At 40.6% G+C, this 25,755-nt stretch overlaps 1 protein-coding gene across 1 annotated transcript in view; it reads left to right on the top strand.

Moving 5' to 3' along the window:
- The window catches only part of SPOCK1 (SPARC (osteonectin), cwcv and kazal like domains proteoglycan 1), a 1,053,799-nt gene that overhangs the window by 528,926 nt on the left and 499,118 nt on the right, over positions 1 to 25,755 (top strand). The gene's annotated exons all lie outside the window — the stretch shown is intronic.

The raw sequence follows: 25,755 nt of genomic DNA, 5'->3' as shown, positions 1-25,755 counted from the left end.
CCATCGCTCAAGATCTTGTATTGTGGAATACGAGGTAGCCTAGCATTCGACTTAAGCGTGACAACATAAGGTGGAATCCGCAAAAGACCAACATCATTTGGACCTGTAGCCCAAAGTGTATCAGGAAGCTAACGCAATTCCAGTGGCAAACAATCCTTAGACAAATACATTGGAGAAATCACTTTCTTACCAAGAGTAAGATGTACTCCTGAAGGAGAACAATGCAATGTCGCATACAATCTTTTCAGCAAGTCCAAACCCAACAGATTCTCACCACAACCAGTCGTTAAAATAAGTGGAGCTTCCAATTCACAAGGGCCAATCGAAAGGGACAAAGGACTAGAAACCGGATTACGAACTGGGGCGCCTGAAAATCCTACTGAAACATTGGTCAAGCCAGACAAAGATGCGCCAGGAAGTTTAGAGTGCATAATAGAACTCTTCATCGCACCAGTATCCAAAAGAAAACGTTCTACCACACCTGATGTATTCACTTCAACATAAGGTCCACTCTGGTCTACGGGAACTGACACTACTCCCTCACTTTGTCCTTGGCTGTCCTAGTTATCGTTATAACCAGAACTCTCACCTTCGACATAGTAATCCTCAACATAATACTGGGCAGACTGACCACTCGGAACATTCTGTCTGTCAAAATAATTTGCAGAATTCTGTAGGGAAGAAGAACGCTCATTCTGAGGGATCACACCATGTCCCCTACCCCTAGGAGCTTGCTGAAAACTACCACGACCTCTCTGACCTGATACACCATTCGCACGCTGTAACAAGGCCGGGCAACTATTCTTGTAATGACCTTCCTCTCTGCAATAAGCACACTTATTAGGGCCAGGAAAGAATCGCTGAACATAAGGCTCAGGCTTCTGTAACAGTCTCTGAAATTGTGGAGGTTGCTGAAACTGAGGCTGATTCTGACGAGGCGGATAAGCTTGCTGCAAAATAACTTTCGTCTTTAACTCTTTAGTTTTCTTCTCCACTTTATCCTTCTCATCTTTATCCCTATTCTCGTAATATTGTGCAGTAGCCAATATCTGGGCCGATGAAGAGACAGCCCATGAACTCTCAGAGTCCTTTAACTTATTAGAAAGTTCGGGAAGCAAATTAAAGACAAATGTATCCACAAACAACCTTTGACCACCCTCCGTACTCATATCCTGACCACTAAGATCAATAAACGTCTCTTCAAACCTAGTGAAGAAATCAGATACACTCTCGTCTTTCTTCTGCTTACATGCTGCTAACTTATCCCAATTTACTCGTAAAGCAGGCATCATCGTTTTCATCAGATTAATAATTCTACCTGGTAATTCTGAAACTAGAGGTTCAGGTTTAGCACCTCCCTCCTGTCTACCATCTGCAGCAACAATATTCGCCCAGGTATCACCTAATTCAGCAGCATGATTCTCATGACGAATCTTCGCCCACAAGGGTTGAGGAACTACATTACCCATCAACATATCGATGTCAGCTAAATTCATAATACACGCTTCAACTGTCTGGGACAACTCCTTGTAATAACCAGCAGGATTCTTACGAGGGTCAGGTAAGGTCTGCTTAAGAGCCAAGACCTCTGCTCTCTTCCAAGGGACATGTACCCATACTCGCTGAAAATGAGCCGGAGCGGCCTGAATACCCTGATTTACATTAGCCTGAACTGCTTCTTTCCATACCGGAGGAACTTCTCTCATAGGGTACTGTTTCACATTCCTCCTAACAGAGGAATCAGGTTCGTACAATGCCTGAGGCGAAAGTGTAGATCTGAAAGCAAGTATCGTCTCTACGGCATCTGTAACATCAGATTCCACTATCATCCCTTTAGCAAAATCTGACTGAACAACGAGCACATCCTGCGGAATCGGACCCAACTCATTATCTTCCCATTCCTGGCGCAGAAAAGTACACATTACATCAAAAACATACCTTTGCTTAGGCGGTTCCCACTGAAAGAAAACATCCATAACTGCTGGTAAATTATACCACGGAGCACTTAAAATCCACCTACGAGCCAACAAATCCAACACTGTCCGTTCTTCAAAACTAGGAAGCTGACTACGACTCTGCTTACGTTCCGAAACAGGGGTCATATTCAGTGACCCAAACAATGGTGACAATAAATTAGAAACAGTTTCTGTCATTCGTTTTCGAACAGAAGGAGAAGAAGCAGACATAAGAACAGGAGAATAAGTATTCTGAGGCAAGGAAGGTGTAGGAACAAGAACAGTAGAAATCGAAGATGCAGAAGCAGAAGGCAAAGGAGTTTGAGGCAAAGCTGATAGCAAGGCTGGCGACCCTAGAATGAGTTGCGCAGGAGAAGGCAAAACCATCTGTGGAGCACCCGGTGGCTGAACAACAGCAGGAGGTTGAACAACAAAGGGCAGAACAACCGGGGGTAATAGAGGCGCAGTAGCACCCTGCACATAGGGAGGAGGCAATCTCAGTAAATGAGAGATCAAAGGATCTTTTTCAGGGTCTTCCATCACTTTCGGAGGAGAAGACAGCAAGGCCGGATAACATTTATCTATGGCCATACAACGCTGTCTATCTAAGACTTCACTCGCACGCTCTTCTCCATCTTCCTTAAACTGTCTAGCAGCTTGTAGTACTGAAATATTTTTATCTTTCCTATCTCTCTTTGCTTGCTTAATTTCTCTCTGTTTGGCTTCTTTACGCCAAAGGCGGAAAGAGTCAAACATTGCCGGCCGGGCTTTCTTCTCAAATAGCTTAACTTCTAGATTGTCTAAAATCTCTGTTTCAAAACTACCATGTGGGGGCCATTGCAAAACACCATCCTTTTTAGTGTAGTGGACCTTTCTTCATTATAAGTAATAGGGCCCACTCCGTGTTTTGAGTAAAGTTCATAAGTCGGAGTTCCAACCGGAGGTATCGGACATGAATCCTCCAATCGGGAATCCCTGTTACTACCACAAACAAACCAATTACCAAATTTACCAAGACCAGGCATCTTGCTCACTAGTCTGGTTTCAAACTTCAAAGGGAATCAAAAAATGATACACTCGTAAATATACAAGCCCTTCGGCTTTGGGTACTGTAGCAACCAAATCAAAACCAAGGAATCAAACAAAGTCGTGGGAGCGACCCACTTATACTTAACCAAATATCTGTCACGCCACCAGAAGACCGTCTATCGTCTCGCTTTACAAACATCAATCAAAGGGTCCAAGACAAGGCGACAGTCAGGGCAGCAGTCCTTCGCAGCCGTTGGAAAGCGGGAAGCCTCGCAGAAAAGACCTTCGGTCCACGTCGACATGCAGGGGTCGATGAAGTGGGGGCCCTCCTCCAGAATTTCCTCACGTGGCTCCTCGCAATCTTCGGGCTTGGACCGGTACCACTGAAGTCGGCCCGCGTTGGCCGCGCCAACTGAAGAACCGGGTTTTCAAGTACCCAGCGGCGTCAGGGACACGCCCGAAGTCCTCTAGGTTCCCTTGCCTTGGTATACAGAGACACGGAAACTTCTAGGTGGCGTCAGAGATCAAATTTATTCGCTGCAGCCAGTAGCAGAAATCCCAGTAATACAACACGGTGTACAACTCAAGAAACTGCTCAATTTTACTAAGGTGAGACATCCCTATTTATACACAAAAAGGTACATTTGAAATGCACGCCCCTGCACCAAAATTCAACCAATAGAAAATACATGACATCACACAGCATCATACAGTAAAGCTCATTTTACAGTGTCCCAACCCACAAGTTAATATTTAGGCATATCTAAATAATAATCTGGAAGGCCCGCACAAACCCTTAATTGAAAGCGTAACCCATGAAATGAAGAAACAGTCAAGAAAAGTAGTTTCAGATAATGTGCAAGATAACAGATACGTAAAGAAACTTAAAAGTTAACAAATGTCTTGGATGATGATTGGAAAAGTAAATAACGATCTTGCAGGGAAATTGGCTTGGCAGGGTCAATTCCTAGGTGAAAGGCCAGCTTCTGAAATTAACTCCAATGCACGAAGGAATCCTTGGTTAATGTATATATATATATATATATGATTCACAATAAGTCAGACTGCTTTGTTCACAGACTAACTTCTGAGGCCTACATGAAAAGTAACACCAGATGGCAGTCACGACACATGGCAAAAAACCATGTTTCAGAAAAGAAAGTTTTAAGGAAAGAAACCATTTAGATATTGTTTAAGATAAGATATGCGCAATGAAATTAAAGGTTAACGAGGTCCTGAACAGTGATTGAAAAACTCAGACAACGATCAGCTAGTGAAACTGATTTTGCAAAAGGTCAGTTTCAGGTGAAAAGGGTTACTCTCTCTGCAGTTCATTCAGAGTCAGAGAAACCCAAATTAATATATGCACGAACTCAGAAGGCAAGGCCACTTGTTTTGGGCCTACTTCACTGGCCTACGTGAGGGCAAAACTAAAATATAGTCAGGTTTGAGAATTACAGAACCACAAGTCAAAGTTCTTTGCTACATCTAGAGCAATTACACACTAAATGACCTGATACTTTTGCCCAGTAAGAGACCTCAAAATTTTGCATGAGCTATTGTGTCCCTCCCTGCATTAAATAAACCTGTGTTGTCACATGGTACCCAAATTGCCTACAGTTTATTTTACCTGTTGGTCAGCATGCCAGCATATATCTTTGTATGTGCTTCTAATAATATTAAGGGGCAGAAGGAAACTGTCAGCTGAGACTACATTTACATTTTCAAAAAGAATATCACATTATCTATTTCTGAAAATGTGCCTCTTTGTGGTTGGTCTTCCCCATTTTTTGTGGACTGACGATGCTGGTGTTTTGGCCCAGGCACTGGGCTGGGACTCTATTAACCCGGCCCCAGCACCTGTGCTGTACACCCTAAACATGTTGAAATTGACTTACTCCCAATTGCCATATTTAACTTTCCTATTTGGTGGTAGCCCATGGTGCCCAAATACACCCATGGCATGAAAAGTTGTCACCTGTGGTATGCAGAGCTACTGTGTCTACTATTGAGGCCTGGCTGCTGCAGTTTTATACCTGCAGCCCAACCTGTCAAAATTAGCCCTCTTTTGACAGGAGAAAAATTTCTTTTCGAGCCATAGTAAGTCAGCACGTGCAGCCCTTGTAGCGTACAAGGCAAGGTGTATGGTATATAAAAGTTAAAGTTTACATGTCCTTAGAGCGACTAGCACCCAAAAGATATTTTCCCGGTAATGAGGCTATCTGGCCAATAAAGAAACACTGGGAAATTATGTTAAATATTACTTCTGGGACCAGCTATAAAAAATGATTAAACATCTTTTTTCTTAATATTCATTAAAGACCAGATCAATAGAGAAATTAGATTTTTAATAAATATTAAGGCAGAGTAACTTTGAGAAAGTTTTCTTTTTCATTCCAAAAGCTCCTGGAGGCTAATTTGCACTAGCCCTCCAACTGCAGCCCAGCCAGTGATTAGCCTCGCTGTGTTGTGAATACTCTCAGGGCAGAGACAAAGACTTGGATGTGGAAATGTGTTTTTACTCCCCTGGTAGGAATCCCAGATGGCAGCCAACCCCCAGCTGTGCACGTCCTTGGCCATGTGCAGCATGGGGCCACATGTCCCAGTGGATCCTCACCCCACATTACATTTATTATTTTTTTCAACCTTATGGTACTGGGGTACTGTGCATGCTTCCCTCAGAGAAGCTTGCACAGTACCATGGGGGCAAAGACTGATCAGCAGCTCCAGCTGGAATTATTATTCTTATTTTTTAGTTTTTGGCCCTTGGTGGGATTTTCTTTGGGTTGCAATATTCTAATGAGCCATTTCAATTTATAAGCTTTCGGCGATGTTAATAATCTGTTTGCATTAGTTTCATGTAACTATGTCATTTACTGCAATTTCAAAATAATAACATATAAAATGATTCCAAATTATAAACTCTTAATCTCATTTCAAGTGTTCTCTATTAGCACACATGAGAAGTATATTATCTGAAGGTTTCATGATATTTACATTCAATATAACTGTCTATCACCACTTTTTGCTTTCCGCATTCTGTGCACAAATTCACATATGCAAAAGATGGAGTCAGAACGGAGACCCTCAATATCATATGTAAAGTTATTAAATAAATATTTGATTTCATTAATTCTTCACGCAATTGACTATTTCCAAAAGGATGGTTAGAAATGTTATAATACATAAGTCCATCACTTCATCATTCTATTACACGTTGAAATAATTATGCTAAGGCTGATTAATAAAATATAACCTATATTAATCAAATGAATATAATTTCATCTATCCTACAATCATCTACATGTGTTTACAATGCAGTAACTAAGTTCACTCACGTTTATTTCTCATGTCTCTTTGACACATAGTTGGTTCACGTTTATTCATGTGTTACTTTAAACACATGTCTCAAAATCAGGTCATGTGTCACGTCACGTAAAGGTTTTCACAGTTTTTCAGCTCTGTTAGAGTAAAATATGCTATTTCTTACTATTGTTGAGGGATGGGAGAGGCATCACAACCACTTAAGTCCTCTCCTCTCATGAGTCATGGCCCCACTCCACACTCAACAATAGTAATAAATAACATAGTACACTTAGCACAGCTACATATATACTAAATACCTTCATGTTATGTAGATGTTGAATTAATAGTAAATATTATGGTGAGACAACATGCATTGTTCTGGAGGGAAGTGCACACCATTTAAAAAGCAAAACATATAGATCTTAACACTGTTCTATAGCCCTCAGGTTTAAGCAGAGGTCAAGTACCAGGAAATCATGGTAGCAAATGTGTCGCTGCAGAATGGACAGATGAAATTTCTTAAAGTGGCAAACACGTTTGTAAATGTTATGGACTCGATCTGGCAGACCAAAAAAAACACACAAGCTTGTGTTTCTGTGCCTATGTCAGTAGGATAGGCATTAGTCTACTTACTCCAAACAGCGACCAATCTATGATAAAACACAAATATATTTGGCATTTTTCAGGATTTCACTTAATTGCTCCCTGTTTGCAATATTGTCTCTTACAATTGCCTTTGTGACGAAGGTCATTAAGGCGACACAGAGTCATTTACCTAAGTACAATTTTTAACCCCTTGAACGTGGCTGGAATTCCCCCGCGGTGCGGGCGAGTTCCACGTGTGCGCGGTTCGGACAGCCTCCGGCTATCAGATGCACACGCCCACTGTGACATCGGACAGCAGGGGGCCATCCGATGAATAGAAAGGGTTAAATCTGGTGCTCAGCCAGGGGCTGGAGGGGTGGGCATGGAGAACAGGGGAGTGCTCATGACTCTTTTGGGTAGCCCTAGAGGGCCGACCACACAGTCATTGCACACAGTAGTGTACCCCTCCTCCCCTGCAGCTTCCCCCACCCCCTAACGCACTGCCTCAGCAGGAGGAAAAAATAAAATGATAATACCATTCCGTATTATCATTTTATTTTTTCCTTACTTTGCTGCTCCTGGCAGTGGGGCGATGCTCCTCCGCCTTAGTGGAGTAGCCGCCACTGAATCTATGAAATAGCAAGCTTGCAAATACGGGTCATGACCTGTGAGGGTTCATTGTGCTTAATAATGATTAAAAATATTGAAATGTAGCACGATTCCCCAACCACAACACCCGCCGTTTACAACAAAGCGCTCATAGTGTGTGAACTGGAAAATACCCCGTAAAAAGTTAACTAGTGACTGTAAATATGTGCATATTTTACAGAACTCTATTTACAATTATACTTTTGAAGCGCGGGCAGATTCTGAATATCACCAGAGGCTACGGATGGTAAATTTGGGCGAAGCACAGAAGAGTTCCTTTTTCTCCCCATTTATAAATCATAGGAATCTAATTGAAAAGAAGACTGATTTGTATTTAAGTCATATTATGCAAATGGCTGGCCATTGATAGCTGCCGAGTTGAGCTGTTTGGTTCCTGCAGAATAACACGCCTTTAGAGCGGTGTTTGATGTGGCGCCAGGTAGCAGGCAATTAAAATGCGTAGAAGAGAAAATGGCGGCGTAAATCAATAATGAATTCTAATCAGAAGAGTTGATATGCTGCGCTCGCACACAGGACACACAGGCTTGTCTGCAGGTTTAAAGTGAGAGTACAAGAAGGCAATTACTTTATATCCCAGCAACCCCTTCGGGCATTACGATGAATTAGGCGAAACATGGTGACTGTAAACAGTAATAGAATCAGCAAGTCGTCAGGTTCGAAGCTGTTGCAAGAAAAACACCATACGTGTCAAACACCGTTTTGTGATTGTCAGCATGTTATGAAGGTTAATGATTTTTGGGTGCATTGACCTCACTTATACTGGTTTGTTTCGACGTGTAATAAATGTAGTTTTACCACTGATGGCTGATTTTACATACCTTTCATACCTTTTTGCCATTACTTTTGGACCATTTGTAATCTGCCTTAGAGAGTTGTGTGAGTGCATACCCATGCCACTGTATGTACACGAGATACAGTTAAGGAGCTTGATACCCAAAGTTTTTGCACTACTCTACATCAAGAAAATCGTTGAGGTGTTTTTTGTGCGTGAAATCCATGCAGCAGTGTATGACATGCAGAACACTGCATTGTATGCATTGCATGTCTGTGTAGCTCTTTGTGAAACGAAAATCTTGGAATGTTACATAAATAGTAAATCAATAGCGACCTAAGGAATGTGGCAGGGAAATATTGAATGTTATGATGAACAAATTTCATGTAAAAAAGTTTTTGGGATACCATATGATATTGGCCCTCTTAAGCCCACCCAAAACCTTTAAAAAAGGAATATGCACCCCTCATTTGATTGTCGACACATTAGTTGACTCGTTATCCACCTTTGTATCTGATCCTAAGGCACTCTCAAACAACCTACTAGTGGTTAGTTTTGATTTCCAAACAAACTTTTAAAACGTTGGGTAGTGTGGTGGTGGGGCAAATTAAAGCAGGATCATTAACGTTTAGGCGTAGGTGAATTGAACACAATCTAGAATAGATGGAACAACACCAAACCTGGCATGCCTAATACAGAAAGCGTATCGAATATAAAGTGGTGGGTTGATTTGCTGAAAATCCATCCAACAGATGTTGTGAAAACTCCAAAACAAAGATGGTAATAACAAGGAAAGGCAGTGGTAGTTGTCTTTGTGAATCAAAATGTATATCTAAACTGACCATCTGTAAATGTATGTTATGGCAACAATTGTGCTATCTTTTAGCAATTCTGCAAAAGATCACTTGTGGGGCCAAGTGTAGGGAAAGATTCTACACCTTTCTGCTCAGGGCCAGGACACACAAAATACAAAAAAATAAAAAACAGAAATATAGTCCTTGTTCCAAAACTTGATGTATGAATTAGGGCAGACTTTTCACAGTTAGAGCAAACACGGACTGGGAAATAAGAATTTGCAGTATAGGGGCCAGTGTTCAGAACCCTACAGCGTGACCATATATTAAACCAGTGTTAGTCCCCACCGGGAATGACCACAGGCTCTGCCCTGCTAGTATGGAGGCCAGCATTGCCGGGCACGTGCTTTTCCCCTTCTCTGTGCCTGGCATCTGCAGAGCAAGACCAAAGGCTATTTCCTGTGCATTCTAAAAGCAGGTAGGGGTACTTCCATTCATCTGAATTCTTTAGGAGCTTGTAAGATATTATATTAACGCATGTTAGTATGTGCCATTAATAGAGAACCGTAATGTTCTTCAACAACAGTTTTTTCAGCATTATTAATTAAAATATTATATAAATGAGAACTTATGTGATTAGCACAAAGGTTCTGGCCTTTCCTTTCTGCTGCTATGTACAAGGGCATGATCTTCAGCCATTCCCAATGTCCTTACCGCCTACATTAAATGTTGATTAATACCAGTGGCTATGCTGGTAGAGTATATTGTGCACAGGTAAACTCTGTCAAGAGTAAAGGGAGGGCATTCTCCGATAGCAGGGCAAATGTGTATACTTTTTTTAGTCAGATCCTGTGTGCAATATTCCTGCTTGGATCAGTCATGGGGTATTAAAAATGGGATTCCTGGTTCCTTAAGGTATGCACCCCGAAACAAGTTAAAAGATAACCCGTGCTCATCCTCCGGCAGCTTGGCACAGAGCAGTCAGTCTTATCTACAGAGGCAATGTATGAAGTATTTGTGCAACACACTCACACAGTAACCAAATGAATACACCATAAAAAGACTCCACACAGGTTTAGAAAAACAGATTATTATATTCTGAACAAAACAAGACCAAAAAGTCAAAAATGCAATGTATAGATGTTGAAATATGGAATTTTAAAGGACTAAATGCAGTTAAATGCTTAGGATCAAGTAGAGCTAAAAAGGTTGCTTTAGGTAACGCTGGACCAGGGCAAAGTAAAAGTTTGTACCAACCGTGATGGAGCTCCGGCCGGCAACAGGACCCACAGAGACCCCAGTGAACAAAGTACCTTTCCTGGTCGCAAACCACTAGATGCGTCGATGTCGAGGCCAGCCAGTGCAGGAAGTGTTAATCTTTTCCACACAGTGATGGTGATGCGTCAGTTCGGAAGATGGGTGCTTAATTCGAGAGGCATCGAGCGATGCACCAGATTCTGCTATGCAGTTGATGGGATGCATCGATCTCACCAAGCTGCAGCTGCTGCCATACGCTGTCCAATGCATTGATCTCTGGAGTAAAAGCTCTGGTTCCGAGGCAGATGTGGTGACTTTACTCCTGCAACGGGGTCTTAGCAGTCAGGAGATGCATTGAGATCCATGTTGGAAGTATCTGGGCCACTTCCAGTGAGCCAGGATCTGGAGCAGGGGTTGAAATTTTGAGATCCCTGAGTCTCAAGCAACAGGAGGCATGCCAACACGGAGATCAATTGGAGAGAAGGCAGAGTCCAGCTCTCATTTAGCAGAGTCAGGGAGCAGCAGGCAGCTGCAGATTTATTCCAAATCATACTTTACCAGTAAGGAGGTTTTGCTATTACCATTCCAAACGTATGAAACCTAAAAAAAACTACTCTTCGCTTTGTGGCAAGCCCAGGAGGATCCAAACTCAAGTTATGGCAAATTCTTGAAAATGGCGTTAAATGACACCGAGACGAGGGATCTATGGGCGAAGAACCCTTCATTCTAAATTTTCCGTTGCTTAACAAACAAGGCGGCAAAATTACAATCATTTTTGGAAGATAAAGGTACCTTAGCAAAAAAATCCCACGGCTGGATGGTTCTACAATCCTATACTTCACTCCGACCGTCAGAATACCTCGGCGCAACATACTCGCCCCACTTGAAACGCAAGCTAATGGCAACTAGATTTAGGGTATTACCAAGCCTGGCTGAACAACCATCATGGAAGTATACCGGCGTCATATCCTGTGGCTTATGTGGTGAAGCCTGGCAAGACATTATCCATCTAATATGTGTCTGCCCCAGCCTAAAAACGAAATGCATTGTACTACTAAAAAAGGCTTTTAATGACAGAGGAATTCAAACTTGTAGATCTGCAATCATTAGAGGACTTGGCACTGCAGACCCTCAGCTGACCTGTAAAATAACGAAATTCCTATTGTTTTATGAGAAAAACTATGTGGCACTTCCAAAACAATAATGTTTAGAATTTTATGGCAATTTCATAAGAAACGTTAAAAAAGTTTTATATGTCACTACGTGCATAAACCATAGATCAATAACAATATGACGTCGCAAAATTATGAACATACTTCAAACTGGCATCATGAGAAGGATACCTCTTCCGGCCTTTTGGGCTATATAATTATAAGTTTATTAAGGAATTCCCATGAGAGGAATAGGCCTCACAGTACTTAAAAATGAAATATGCGGTTTGTCACTACCAGGACCTGCAAAACATACCATTATATGTCCTACCTTTCATTTACACAGCACTCTGCCCATAGGGCTAGCAAGGGCCTACCTCAGGGGATGACATGTGCTCTGAAAGGGATGTTTCAACCTTGGCAAGTAGTTTTAAATGCCAAGTCACAGTGGCAGCAAACTGCACACACGGGCCCTGCAGGGGCAGGCGTGAGACACGTTTGAAAGGCTACTTTTGTGAGTGGCACAATCATTGCTGCAGCCCACTGGCAGCTTTAAACTTACTGGCCTTGGGTACATGGTATACCACTTTTCAAGGGACTTAAACACAAATTAAACATGTCAAACAGGTGTAAACCAAATACACACGTTTAGAGCAGAGCTCACATGCACTTTAGCACTGGTCATCAGTGGTAAAGTGCTCATAGTCCTAAATCCAACAAGGGTCAGAAAAATAGTGGGAGGAGGCAAAAGGTTTGGGATCACCCATCAGAGAAGACCATTTCCCAACATGCGGTCATGGTCTTTGTGCAGCATCATTTTATGCATTACCCCTGGAGAATGATCTGCAGCGAGAATGTGCATCAACCGACTCGCATCCTTATCATGACAGGCACTTTCAGAGAAAGAACCTTTGATGAATGGAGCAATGGAGTTTGGGTTCAAAGTTGACATTTGGCAGCCAGGAAAGAATGGCCCTGGACATAGACAGCCTGAAAAAAAGTTCAGGCAGCTTCAGGCTAAACATTGTCATTCTGAGGAAGGCTGAATCTAAATGAGCATGATATAAGCCATTTTGACATTACCCTGTTCGAGAAAGGCAAGGCATTTAAAGATATGTGTGTAGGTTATTAAATGAAGCTCTGCACTGCAACAGTGGTATGGGGTGGGAAGATGTGATATGTTCTGTATAGCTCTACATCCAACTATTACCTGGCAGATGAAGAACCAAAGATGCAAGATAGCATTTCTGTGCCCCAGGTGCTCCAAGAATAAACACACGCAATGCAATCCTGCTTCAAACATATTTCAAAAGGAGAAATTCCAAAACAACATCCTTAAATAACTTGTTGGGTTAGTTGATTGATGATTCTATTGTGGCCTTTTGTACTTAATGCCTATTCCAATTCATTAGATTATTGCAATGCTAAAATAGTCTTCTAACTGGCCTTATGGTCTTTTCAGCAATATTGGACTCATTAAGTGGAGAAGTGTGGCTCACTGGTTAGAAGAGGCAGACCCGGACGCTGAGACCAGACCCGGGACCAGGGTTCAATTCCCAACGCGGCAGGGTCTTGAGCCCAAAATGTCCACGGACTCGGTAATTCTCGCTTCGGTGCCTACTCGAATCACAGGTTCACACTCTTCAACTCTAGGCAATAGCTTGCTTAATCTCCACTACGGCCCCCTGCGGCGTGATGCCTGGCTTACACCTTGGGGATACCCAGTAGGGGCTATCTCACAGAGAAAAACCAGGACGGGTTCCCAATGCAAAGCGCTTTGAGACCTGGCGGTGATATTGCGCTATATAAAAACCTATCCTTCCATTAAGTAGGCCAGACAGGCAATTGACCTGATCTCCTTGATGATTGACATTTGTCCCAGTAAAAAGCGTATCTCTAGATTTCCAAGCATTTGTGACGCTCAGTTCATTAAAGCGCGAGCAGGTTCTCGAATCAAGTTCCATAATTTCACAATGACTAACAGAAAGCTCGTGGGGCTCTTTGCAATCCAATTTTCAGTAGTGTTGAAACCATGAATTTCAATTCCAGTGTGAACAATACTAAGAGCTAGTTCCTATGGATGCTGAAGGATACATATTGCATAGACACACACTTTTTTCATGTACACCGCCATTTATGACTTCTTATTTGGCCAGTCCTTGTCTTTGAATCAGCATGTTTGGTTCTAATTACCACCTCCACCATCATTTTGGGTATCATCTGTTAACATCAAAAAGGTGTGCCCTGTCTTAACTGGACAGGCTGAGACCCACACATATGCCAGGCACAGCTCAGTGGTCCTTCAAGCACTTGACTCAATAGTAAGGCAGGCACACAACTCCTGATTACATGATGAAACAGACGTACAAGTCCTAGAAGCTACATCCATTAAAGCAGGTACTCTGCTAATCAAGATGCCACATTAGGAGGCAATAGAGAGTGGTCATAAGTATTTAGTGTTTGATAGCTTGGCATCACTCTTTATTGCTTGTATGATTTTCAAATCCTAAGAAAACCCTTTAGAAGTGGCATTAACTTAACACAACCAGCATATGACGTGCCCCCGTTGTTCTATTCTCCCATTTTATGTTACATTGTGCTCATTGGTCAATATCGTGAGAGGAGTGAAACTGCCAATAAATCTCAGGCCACAAATCCTGTTACTGTACAACATCACTAAGATGTTTTTTTTAAAGAATTGTCTCTGCAGCTTTGTCCCTTCTAGTGAATACTTCAGATAACCTACTATAATTGAGTGTCAGGTGTTGGAGAGAAACTCCTTTGCTTATTGTACTCAAGGTCTTAGGGCCAGATGTACGACCCTACCATTTTGCAAGTCGCACATTGCGTCGTTCTGCAACTCGCAATTTGTGACCAGCAAATAGGAATGTACAACAGTGTCTCAGACATTATTTGCAACTTCTAATTGGGTCACAAATGGCCTGCCTCATTAATATTCATGAGGCAGGTGCAATTTGCGACCCCATTAGTAATGGCTAGCCCTCCCAGGGTTGGTGGCCTGCTGGGGTAAGCAGACCACCATGTCTGTGACTGCTTTTTAAATTAAGCTGTTTTGTTTTTTAAATGTAGCCCATTTTCTTTAAAGGAAAATAGGATGCATTTAAAAAAGAAAAATGAAACCTTACTGTTTCATATTTTTAAGAGTAGGCAGTGGTCCGTGCCTGCTCTTGTAAAATATTTTCAGTGACAGTCACAAAGGGGAAGGGGTTCCCTGGAGACCCGTTCTTGTTTGTGAGTGGCTTGCAACCCTTTTGAAATGGGTGGTAAACTGCGATTGTTTTGTGGCTCCAATTGCGGCCACAAAACAATCTTGCATTGAAGTGTGAGTTTATATTAGGAAGGAATGTCCTTGGCATGCCCCTTCCTAATAGCGAGTCGCAAATTCTATTTTGCGAGTCGGTAATAGGTTACTGACGCGCAAAACAGGGTTTGCAAATAGGGCAGACTGATTTTGCTGTTGCAAACGGGCCAATTTCCTGTTTGCGACCGCAAAAAATGGTCGTACATCTGGCCCTTAATGTATCTGGAGGAAGGAGTAATTACGTGCAGTCTGAGATATGAAAAAACTGACTGTTGAAAAACACAAGCAAGTGGAAAGCTTACATTTGTAAAACGATTTCCAGACTGGTAAAAATAACTGGTAAAAATAACATCCCATCAGTGTGCTTTGGAAAATGTATAAACATTTTTGTGCTGCCAAAAAAAAAAAAAAAAAAGTTCTTAAAATCTCACCATTGATTTTATCAGCAGATGAAGAGGGCTTCATGAATGAAACAACTCTGTTATCTAGTGTGCCCTTCCCGTGTGGTTGAACAAAGGATTTTGAATGTGTGTGGCTTCAACACAGGGTTAATTTTCCTATCCTATCTTCATTAATGGTTGCTGGTCATGTTATTTAGAAGCATTGCTCTCCTTCTTCTGCCCCTCTTCTTGTTCTTGTCACACTGCACTTCAGTGTGATATGTACTTTACCTCAAAATCCTCTAATATCAATGCTACTTTTTCTTCAGCTCTCAATCTCTTTCTTCCCTTCCTCACACACCCTCTTCATCCTCATTGTGATCTACTTGGTCAGATTTCAAGGTCATCTCAGAATCAGATGTTGATTTCTAACTTCGTAGAGCCAAATCTACTGCAGCTCCCTTTGATCCGTTACCCATCCATCTGGTGAAAACTGTGCGAACTTTGCTAAAGCCTTATCTGATACCCAAAAGTTTTCTCTCCTCTTGGTTCCTCCCTTTGTCTTTTAATGCTGCTGGGGTTTTTCCATTACTCAAAAAAACCTACCCTAGAACCTAATGATCTATCTAACTTTTCCCCTGTTTTTCTTCTTCCATTCTTTTCTAGAATCTTAGAATATTTTGTTGCTTCATAGCTTGTTTCCTTTTTTTCAGACAAATGATCTACTTTCTTTTGTTCAATTTGGCTTTTCTGATGGATATTCGAGTGTGTACTTATTGCCATATATAACACTTTACTTCACACTTGTCACAAATAGCAGTTCTTAATTCCTATCCTCCTTGAACGTTAAGTGCTTTAGACATGGTGGATTACTGTATTCTAAGTTGCTCGCTTCCTACCAGGGATTTCTGATACTGTTCTTAAATGATTCTAATTATATTTCAGAAACTGATCCTTCACACTTTCCTGCTTATATGATTTATTTAGCTTTCCTCATCTCTTCCTAGCCTTTAACTAGTAAATCTTTGCTGAGGATACACAATCTCTTCCTCTACTGATTCCTTTCGTAATCAGATCACTGCTTGTGTTTCTGTGATCAAAAACTGGTTCTTTTTACATTGCTTAAAACTTAACGCTAAGAAAACTGATACTCTTCTTTCCTGCTTCCTGAACTGTAACCACCCTGCGTCTTATTGACTTTTCTTCAAACACTATTCTGTTTTTTCTCTTTACCCTAGTCTAATTTCTCTTTCAGACAGAAAGCGTAGCTCATCAATGAGTTTCTCTGAACAACTCTTATCTGTGGTCAAGAACTGTTGCTTTCGTTTGTCTACCAACCATAAAATTGAATCCTTCCTTTATTTTTCTCCTCTCAAACTGCTACTTTAAAGCATGTTTTTGAAACATGAAATATTTCTCTCTATTTTATGTTCTTCCTAAATATATTCTTACTCTGATTTAGACTCCTGAATCCATCATATATTTTCTCTTGACTATCGTACCTATCCTCATTCTTACTGAGCACTGCTTCAGTGTCTTACGATCAGTAATCAGCTCAGATTTTTTTACCTTTACACTCACTGGCTCCACATTATCTATGCTCATTCATGTCTTCTCACACACCTTCTCACAGTCTTTGTTCTGGTTCACAAATCCGTCTTTGTGACTCCCACTCTCATTGTTCCTTTCGATCGTTTATGCTCCTTATACCAAACATTTCGTACAACCTCTCTTCTCTATTCGCTCAGTTCCTACTTTATTTGTCTTCAGGAAACTTTTTAAAAAAAACGTTGGAAGAATTATCTTCTATTATATATTTTCTATAAATTACCTCACAAACAAGGGATTTCAAGTGTGCATGATCTGAAAGTTGAACTCAAAGCTGAAGGAGATTTACTCCAATTCTTCCTTTTTTTAAATATATAAAAAAAAACAATCACAAATAGATTGCTGTAACTTTCGACGAAGAACCATATGAGGTTCAACATGCGCTGAGGAAAGAATATGATACATACTCATTTGCACCTTGAAAATTGATAAAGTGTTTCTCAATCATGAATTCGAATATAATTGACCAGAAATTCATACTGAATGGCTTAAAAAGAAACACAAATTTGGCTTCACTTCACTGGGTTGCCCTCAGGCAGAATCTGGAGTGCTGGTTTGGAGGATTTGCAAATGTTTTCTGTATTTGAAAACACAATTTTATTTGTGGGTGCCCTTATCCATAACCATATTGATAGATATTCAGCAATTTATTTTCATCAGTACATTGATTTTATTGTTAAACTGCATATTTGATTTTGCTGAGAAAAGGTAGACTAGTTATAGTATAGTATTTATTGTAACAGTCAGAGTTAGTCTTAGGCTTTGTTTTGGTTTGCTATGTCTTTCTTTAAGGATGTGGATATAGTGCTTTCTTGATAATAAGCATTCATGGTATCTTATGATAAATGGAGGAGAGAGAAGATTGGGTGGTGATAAATCCCGCTGGGAGTTCGATGGTTTTGTAGTGGGTGTTTCCTTCCTGAAAGTAAAAAATAATTCAGTTGTATAAGCTATCTGCTTTTAATTTAGGGCTTACATGTGCAACTGTCTTTATGGGATGGGCTGCCTGCATTGTAATTATCAAGCCTACTGTGTATGGGGATGTATGTCACTACAACGCACACTTTTACAATGCATACCTTTACAACGCATTTTTTACAATGCAACATCCATTACAACGCATTCCATTACAACGCATGCCATTACAACGAAATTTTAAAAACTACATTTACAACGCATTCCATTACAACGCATAATACCTTTACAACGCATACCATTACAACGCATAACATTACATTGCATGTTTGGTAAGTATTGGATAGTGTAGGGGTAAAAATTACTATTTTAACTCCAGGGGGGTGCAACAGTAGGGTAGGTGTTGGATAGTGTAGGGGTAAAAATTACTATTCTAACTCCAGGGGGGTGCAACAGTAGGGTAAGTGTTGGATAGTGTAGGGGTAAAAATTACTATTCTAACTCCAAGGGGTGCAACAGTAGGGTAAGTGTTGGATGGTAATGTTATGCGTTGTAATGGTATGAGTTGTAATGACTGCGTTGTAATGACATGCGTTGTAGTGGTGTGCGTTGTAGTGTCATGAGTTGTAATGGTTGCGTTGTAATTGCATGCGTTGTAATGGATGTTGCATTGTAAAAGTTTTGTTGTAATGGTAGTGCGTTGTAAAAGTTGCATTGTAAATGTTGTTTCCCGTGTACGGTATTGGCAGAATAATTGCTTTAATTCTCACATCGTTACTCAGTTGAGCAGAATACAGATGTTAGCGTTATCTGATCTTAGTGCATCCCAGAGATTCCTTGCTCATTTTTTGTCACAAAATTTGAACTTTTAGGAAGGTATCTTTGGTGTTAGAAAAGTCACTGTTGTATTTTCTACTGTATTGCTTTTAGTGTTTGTTTTGAAAGGATATTTGTAGGGCATATTTATTATTTGCATTAACAAGAACACACAATTAGTTTCTCAAAGTTTAAATGAGGATTGAGTCAGCCTTTATTGGCTGGCCTTAATCATTTTTGTCTGGATACTGGAGTTAGATTATCCATGATGCTAAGAATGGAGGAATTATAATTTTCTAGAATTGGTACATTAGCCTGCTTGTAGTTTAGAAACGTTAGTGCAGTGACTGTACAATTTACAGTTTATATAAATATGTTTTTGATGTGCTTGACAAAATCATATTTAAGTGTAAGTTGGGGGTTCACAGTCCGTTTTATGTTGGTGAAAAGGACAATGTAGTGGTCAGCATAGTCAACGTTGCTGGAGTTATTCTCTGTTGTAGTTCGGGGTAAGGTTAAGTGATAGATGAATAAGGTTGTTTTCCCTTAAGTATGAGTTCAGCGTAGGTTTACAGGAGGCCCTAATATAGTCTGAAAGGATTTTATTATTCCCAAGAAGGAGGTAAATGAGGATAGTATTGCTCATGTTGTAAGATCAATCAGTTCTTCAATTAAGGTTTAATTATTGTGTTGTAGAATATACAACAGGGTGATACTAATTTGGTATGTCTTTTGTAAAATACTTGTAATGTCTGGCCTTTTATTACCTGATGCTGTTAATTATTTTGACTTTGTGCACATGATAGGACTCTGCTAACCAGACACCTAAAACATGTTGTAATTGACTATACTCCTGATTGACACATTTAACTTACATATAAGTCTCTAGTATGTGGTACAAAACATACCCAGGGCCAATAAGTTAGATGTCACTAGTGGACTGCAGCACATGTTGTACACCACTTAAGGAACAACTCAAAGCATGACTTCAGGCCTCCCACCTGTAGCCTGGCTGTGCAGGTGTAAACAGCAAATTCAATCTGTCTGCCCACCTTCTTTCAAGCTAGCCAGTCAGGCACCAATCTGATGCAAAGTTAGAATCCCTTTATTATAGACTGCTCTCAAAATAATAGGGTCATTTCCTTATATGAGTGTTCTTTTCAGGCTTCTGTTTTTTTTCCAAAGTATTTTTTGAGCTTCAAGTTTCTGATAAACTTATATCATTTTATTCTAATGTCTACAAAGCTGGGATATGTGTATACTTTCAGTCACTTCTTCTCATAACACTTTTTTCATTGTACTTCATTTGATTTTGCACATTGTGTGCATATATTAGGATGAGCCCGCAAGATTCAATGGAGATAGGTTACACATTGTGTATCTTCTGTAATCCATGCCAGGCTAATACTTTGATTTATTAGTCAATCACTATGTAATGAATGGAGGGCTCCCCCTTTTCTATGTGATTGCCCTGGATTTTTCATATTTTTATTGACCCTATTTTTGTTGTTGCTATGACTGTGACACTGCCATTCCCTGCTAGTGTATGCTCTAACCCTAAAATGGTACTGTACAAATTAAACAATTGTTTAATTGAAATCTGCCAGGGTAATTGTAAGTTGCCACAGTACATGCAACTGTGATGTGTAGCTGAAATATCATATGTCGGCTGCAGTGTGCATTTACACCATCCTTTAAGTTGTTTTTTGTCAGGATATCAAACCTGTTTTTAAATTAGTACATCGGTGGTTCTATGGTCATTCCATTGCTCCGATATGATTCATGTATCATGCTTTTTGATCTTCTTCATTTTTGGGACCAGTATGTTTACTGTGGCTAAAGTATTAATGATGAGAGTATATCACGCTGATATTTTCTACATCCCATATCTTTTGAACTGTAGTCGACATAAAACCATATCATTTTGAAAGTATACTTGAAAAAGGTTTGCTAAATATTCCAGCTTCGCCCAGCTTTGCTGAGGTAAAGCCAGATTCCCCACCCCCAAGAAGTGTGGGATGCCACCATGGAGAGCAGTGGGACTTACTTAAATCTGCTACTATTTATGGCTGCCTTTAAGACAGAGTGGCAGTGCAGAAATTGTTCAGCATCATCCTTTCACGAACTCCAGCACTAAGCAGTTTGCTTCAGGCTGATGTGCATTGCTGTTGAAGAGCCAACCATGAGTATGGAAACAATGGGGTTGGCTCAAGAATTTCATGCTCCGAGGGGAGATATTCTGGTGTGTATAGATTAGTGTAAAAGTTCTGAAATTGAGCTAAAATGTCTGGTTATTATGACGGGTTGTGACAGTATAATCAACAATTGAATCAATTAATAATTTACTCTGCCTAGTTTTAAGATAACTTGCCAGTAACTTTCCAGGTTTATTTTGCTCCGCATAATACTTACCACTGGATTTGAGAAGGTAAGAAAACGCGTTTTCAGTAGAGACCTTCCTAAACTGAAGCTTATTGTTAATGAGTTGTTGCAGTGATTGTTGTTAGTGAGAGGTGTAATAAGAGTGCTCAAAGTGTTTAATTTCCTCAAAACCTTGTTTAGACTGTGACTGAGTAAGACATTTTTTCTTAGAAACAGAATTAATGATGAAATCTTGGGCTGAAGCTTTGAATGCGTCCCAAACAATATGAAAAGCAGTGTCCTCCACCTGGTTAAAGACTAAAAAGCAGAAAAGGAGGGACACATGAAAAGTAGGTGCTGCAAATCTGCTGGTTGAGCTGAACAAGTTCAACAGGGTCTGGGATGCAGGTGTCAATATTAATAGAGATGGAAGTGGTGAGAGATTCGAAAATTTGAGGCCAATATATTTAAGTTGGTTAGATTGTCATTTAAAATGAGAGAAATCATGTTTAAAAGAGAATTTGTTTAGGGGTAAAATTTCACATTTGTTGGTGTTCAATTTATATCCAGAAACAGAATCATAAGAAGAAACCTCTGAAGTGAAAGCATGAAGTGAGGAGTTAAATTCAGAAATATATAGCAAGATATCATCAACATATGCAGCTAGTTTAACTTGTTTGGTGTTATGGGTGAAACCAGGTATGTCAGTGTTTTGCCGGATCTTACACAAGAATGTTTCTAGATCTAAGTTAAAAAGAAATTGGGAGAAGGGACATCCTTGACGTACATCTCTGTGAAGAGTGAAATAAAAGGAGGCCAGACCGTTAACATAGATGACAGCCCTAGGAAAAGTATATAAAAGGGAAATTAAAATTGTGATTTTTGGGCCAAAACCAAACCAGGCGAGTGTGTGAAATACGAATGCCCAATTTAAGTGATCAAAAGCCTTCTCGGCATTCAAGGCAATGACCGCCAAAGATTAAGATGTTCCCGTTGATTTGGATATGGTATCAAAGAACAAGCAAGTGTTGTCTGAAAGGTATCTGCCTTGAAAAAAGACAATTGCTCCTTTCCCAAAAGGTAAGGGAGAAGCAATTCTAACCTGAAGGCCAGTGCTTTAGACAAGATCTTATAATCTAAGTTGACTATTTTCTATTTATTGTATTTATAGAGCGCGTGGCTACCCAAGAGCGGCTTAGCGCTAAAAGAGGTCTGACAGTGGACAAGCTGAGCCAATGCCTAATTAAAGTGGGAAAAGCCAGGTTTTCAAATTTTTCCTGAAAGCTAATTCGTTTGGGGCAGCACAAATTTCCAGTGGGAGGGCATTTCACAACTTAGGTACCAGATTGGTGAAAGATCTACCTTCCCATCTGGCTCTTTTTACTCTGGTAGTTTTGAAGAGCTGCTGCTGGCCGGATCTGAGATGTCTAAAAGGAATGTACCTGGAAATCGGGCTCCTCAGTTTTTCTGGCCCAGAATTGTTAATAGCTTTACGAGTAATGCAGAGACATTTAAATTTAACTCTAGCCTCAATGGGTGGCCAGTGGAGCTGTTTAAGTGCTTCTCTAGCAGAGATGTGGTTGAGGATCTTTAACAAGAGTACAGCTGCCGCATTCTGTACCACTTGTAGCCTCCTAATGACATATTTAGGTGAACACAGATAGAGGGAGTTTCCATAGTCCAAACGTGAGATGAGGAGGAATTGTATCACCATTTTCCTCAGCTGCTCAGGGATTACATTAATGATTTTCCTTACCATTTTGAGCAGGGAAAAACATATCCCTGAAAGTTTCCAGGATTGACAGTCCAGTGTTAGGGAGTCCTCCAGCCAAATACCAAGGTTTTTTATTGTGGATTTAGCGACAGGAGGATCTTCCGTACATTTGGGCCAATGTATCAGAGGTGAGTGGACACCTGGTTCTCCAAACAACATGAGCTCCGTGTTCCCCCCCCATTCAGCTTAAGACAGCTGTTGGACATCCAACTCACCACTCTCTCCAGACAGATGGGTAGTTGATTGTTACTAGATTCAGAGCCATTAGAAAAGGCCACCACTAATTGGGTGTCATCGGCTTATGACACCACCAATATTCCAAATTCCTGTACCAGCTCAGCCAACTGATGGACATAAACATTAAACAATGTCGGACTGAGAGACGAACCCTGCGGGACGCCACATATGGTAGGGAGGTGCTCTGAAGCGCAGTCCCCTTCTATCACCTGGAAAGATCTATTATCCAGGAAGGAGGCAAGCCACTCTAAGGCTTTTCCCTGAATACCCACTTCCCTCAATCTCACTTTTAAAATAACATGATCCACAGTGTCAAAAGCGGCACTGAGATCTAGCAAGAGGATGGCGGCAGACCGACCCTCATCAAGTGTGGATTTTAGCTCTTCAGTAACTGTCAGTAAAGCTGACATAGTACTGTATCTGGCTCCGAGGCCCATCTGGGTAGGATGGAAGATATCATTGGACTCCTTGAAGTTAGACAAAGAATGGTTAACATGCTTCTCCAGGAGTTTACCGAGATATAGTAAAAGGGAGATTGGACGGAGATTATTCAAAACTGTTGGATCAAGATTGGCTTTCTTTTGGAGTGGCTTGATGATATCATGTTTCCAGGCTTTTGGAACTAGCGCCGAATCTAGGGAGAGATTGAGAAGTTCGGTCACCGAGGGTGAGAGAATATCCAGAGCATATAGTAGTAGACGAGGCGGCACTGGGTGTAATGGAGAACTCAATTTAATTGTCCTAATCAGCTGTAGGACGTTCTCTTCCTCTAATCTGGGAAAACAGGCCAGGGAAGATGTTTGGGGCGATTTACCCGTCATTGCATCTTTTAATAGAAGTAAGGGGGGCATTTGTGTTTTCATGTGGGTTGGACAAGGTTTTTACTTCCTTAAACAATTCCTTAGGAGAGTTTGCTGCCCGGGCTATTTTTTCTGCATAGAATTTGGATTGGGCTACCTTAATTTCATTGTGGTATGATCTGATTAGCAGCTTGTAGTCAGATTTGAGGGAGGGGTCCTAATTTTTCCTCCAACCTCTCTCTAATTTTTTGCATTGTTTTTTTAGTTCAAGAAGCTGCTCATTATACCATGGGGTGACTCTAGAGGAAGGTTTGCTATTAAAGGTTCTTTTTGGTGCACAGGTATTGGCGGATTGAGTAATCCAGTGTTCCCACTGCTTGTATTTTTCATCTAAGTTCCCCGAAAGGCTAGGGGAATATTCCTTGAGGGTGGTTTGCCATGTTTTAGAGTCTACTTTAGATCAACTCCTCTTAGCGAGACTTTGAACTAGAGAAGTTTGCCCTTGCAGTGGCCGAGGTAAGGTGAAGGTGATTAAGCAATGACCTGACCAAGGTACTGGCAAGGGTTTAGAGACTGCAAGTTGCGGATCATTAGAGAAAATAAGGCCCAGAGTATGGCCCTTCTCATGGGTAGGTAGAGTTACAAATTGGGTAAATTGCAATGCTTCCATGTCGCCTTGAAGCTCTCTAATAGGATTGGAATCGTGCTTATCTACATGAAGATTAAAATCACAGAGAATTGTCAATCAAGTCTTTTCTATAGTTAGGCGGATATTTGATCAGTTAGCGACTCTAAGAATCTGTTACTAGCACCTGGGGGCCTATAAATCAATCTAGAGAAATAGGTCTAAAGTTCTTGCAATAATGTGAGTTGTTTCCTTCCTTGGGGATGAGGCTAATGAGAGCGCCTAGAAAGGAGCCTGGTGAAGTGGATGAGTTAGTGAAGGAATGAATAAGATTACACAGTTTGGGGAGAAGTAATTTGGAAAAATGTAGATAAAACTCAGCTGTTAAGCTGTCACGTCCTGGCGATTTGTCCTTTGTCAGGGCGAGTATTACAAATTTGAAGTTTCTAAAGATGAGAAATCATTTTGGAGGCATCTGTTTTTTGAACAGAAGAAAGGTACCGCAGAATTTCATGCTCCGAGGGGAGATATACTGGTTTGTCTAGTTAATTGTAAAAGTCTGAAATTGAGCAAAAATGTCAGGTCATTATGATGGGTTGTGGCAGTATAATTAAGAATTGAATCAATGAATAATTTATTCTGCCTAGTTTTAAGATAACTTGCCAGTAACTTTCCAGATTAATTTTGCTCCCCACAATACTTAGCACTGGATTTGAGAAAGTAAGAAAACGCGTTTTCAGTAGAGACCTTACTAAACTGAAGCTTAGTGTTAATGAGTTGTTGCAGTGACTGTTGTGAGTGAGAGGTGTAATACGAGTGCTCAATGTGTTTAATTTCCTCAAAACTTTGTTTAGCCTGTGACTGAGTAAGCCATATTTTCTTAGAAACATAATTAATGATGAAATCTTGGGCTGAAGCTTTGAATGTGTCCCAAACCATGTAAAAGCAGTTTCATCCATCTGGTTAAAGACAGAAAGTTCATGAGTGAAGGTAGTAAAAGAGGAGGAGAAACTGGTATCCAACAGTAAGGCATTATTAAATCTCTATCTTTTGAGAGAGGTGGATTTAGGTAAGAGGTCTAAATGTACAGAGACTGGAGCATGATCTGAGACTAAAATGGAGCCGAGTGTAAGGATTGAGTGAGATGATGTGAGATGAAATTTACTACCATAGAGTGTGGTTGCATAATCGCCAATCATCTGTTAGATGACGTTATTGAAGAGTATGCACAAATGCTTTTTTGTGATTTGTTTAGTATGTAGTGAGATGAGGAGTGTCTGTCAAGAAATGGGTCAGCAGGCAAGTTGCAGTCTCCTGTGAGAACCAGGTTGTCTGTAAGAGCATCTGGAAAATAGAGGACCAAAATTGACAATCAGGGCATTAGGACCATATACATTAA

The sequence above is a fragment of the Lissotriton helveticus genome, chromosome 7 (genome assembly GCF_964261635.1).
Source record: "Lissotriton helveticus chromosome 7, aLisHel1.1, whole genome shotgun sequence".
Lineage (NCBI taxonomy): Eukaryota > Metazoa > Chordata > Amphibia > Caudata > Salamandridae > Lissotriton > Lissotriton helveticus.
This window is presented reverse-complemented; position numbering and strand designations above follow the sequence as displayed.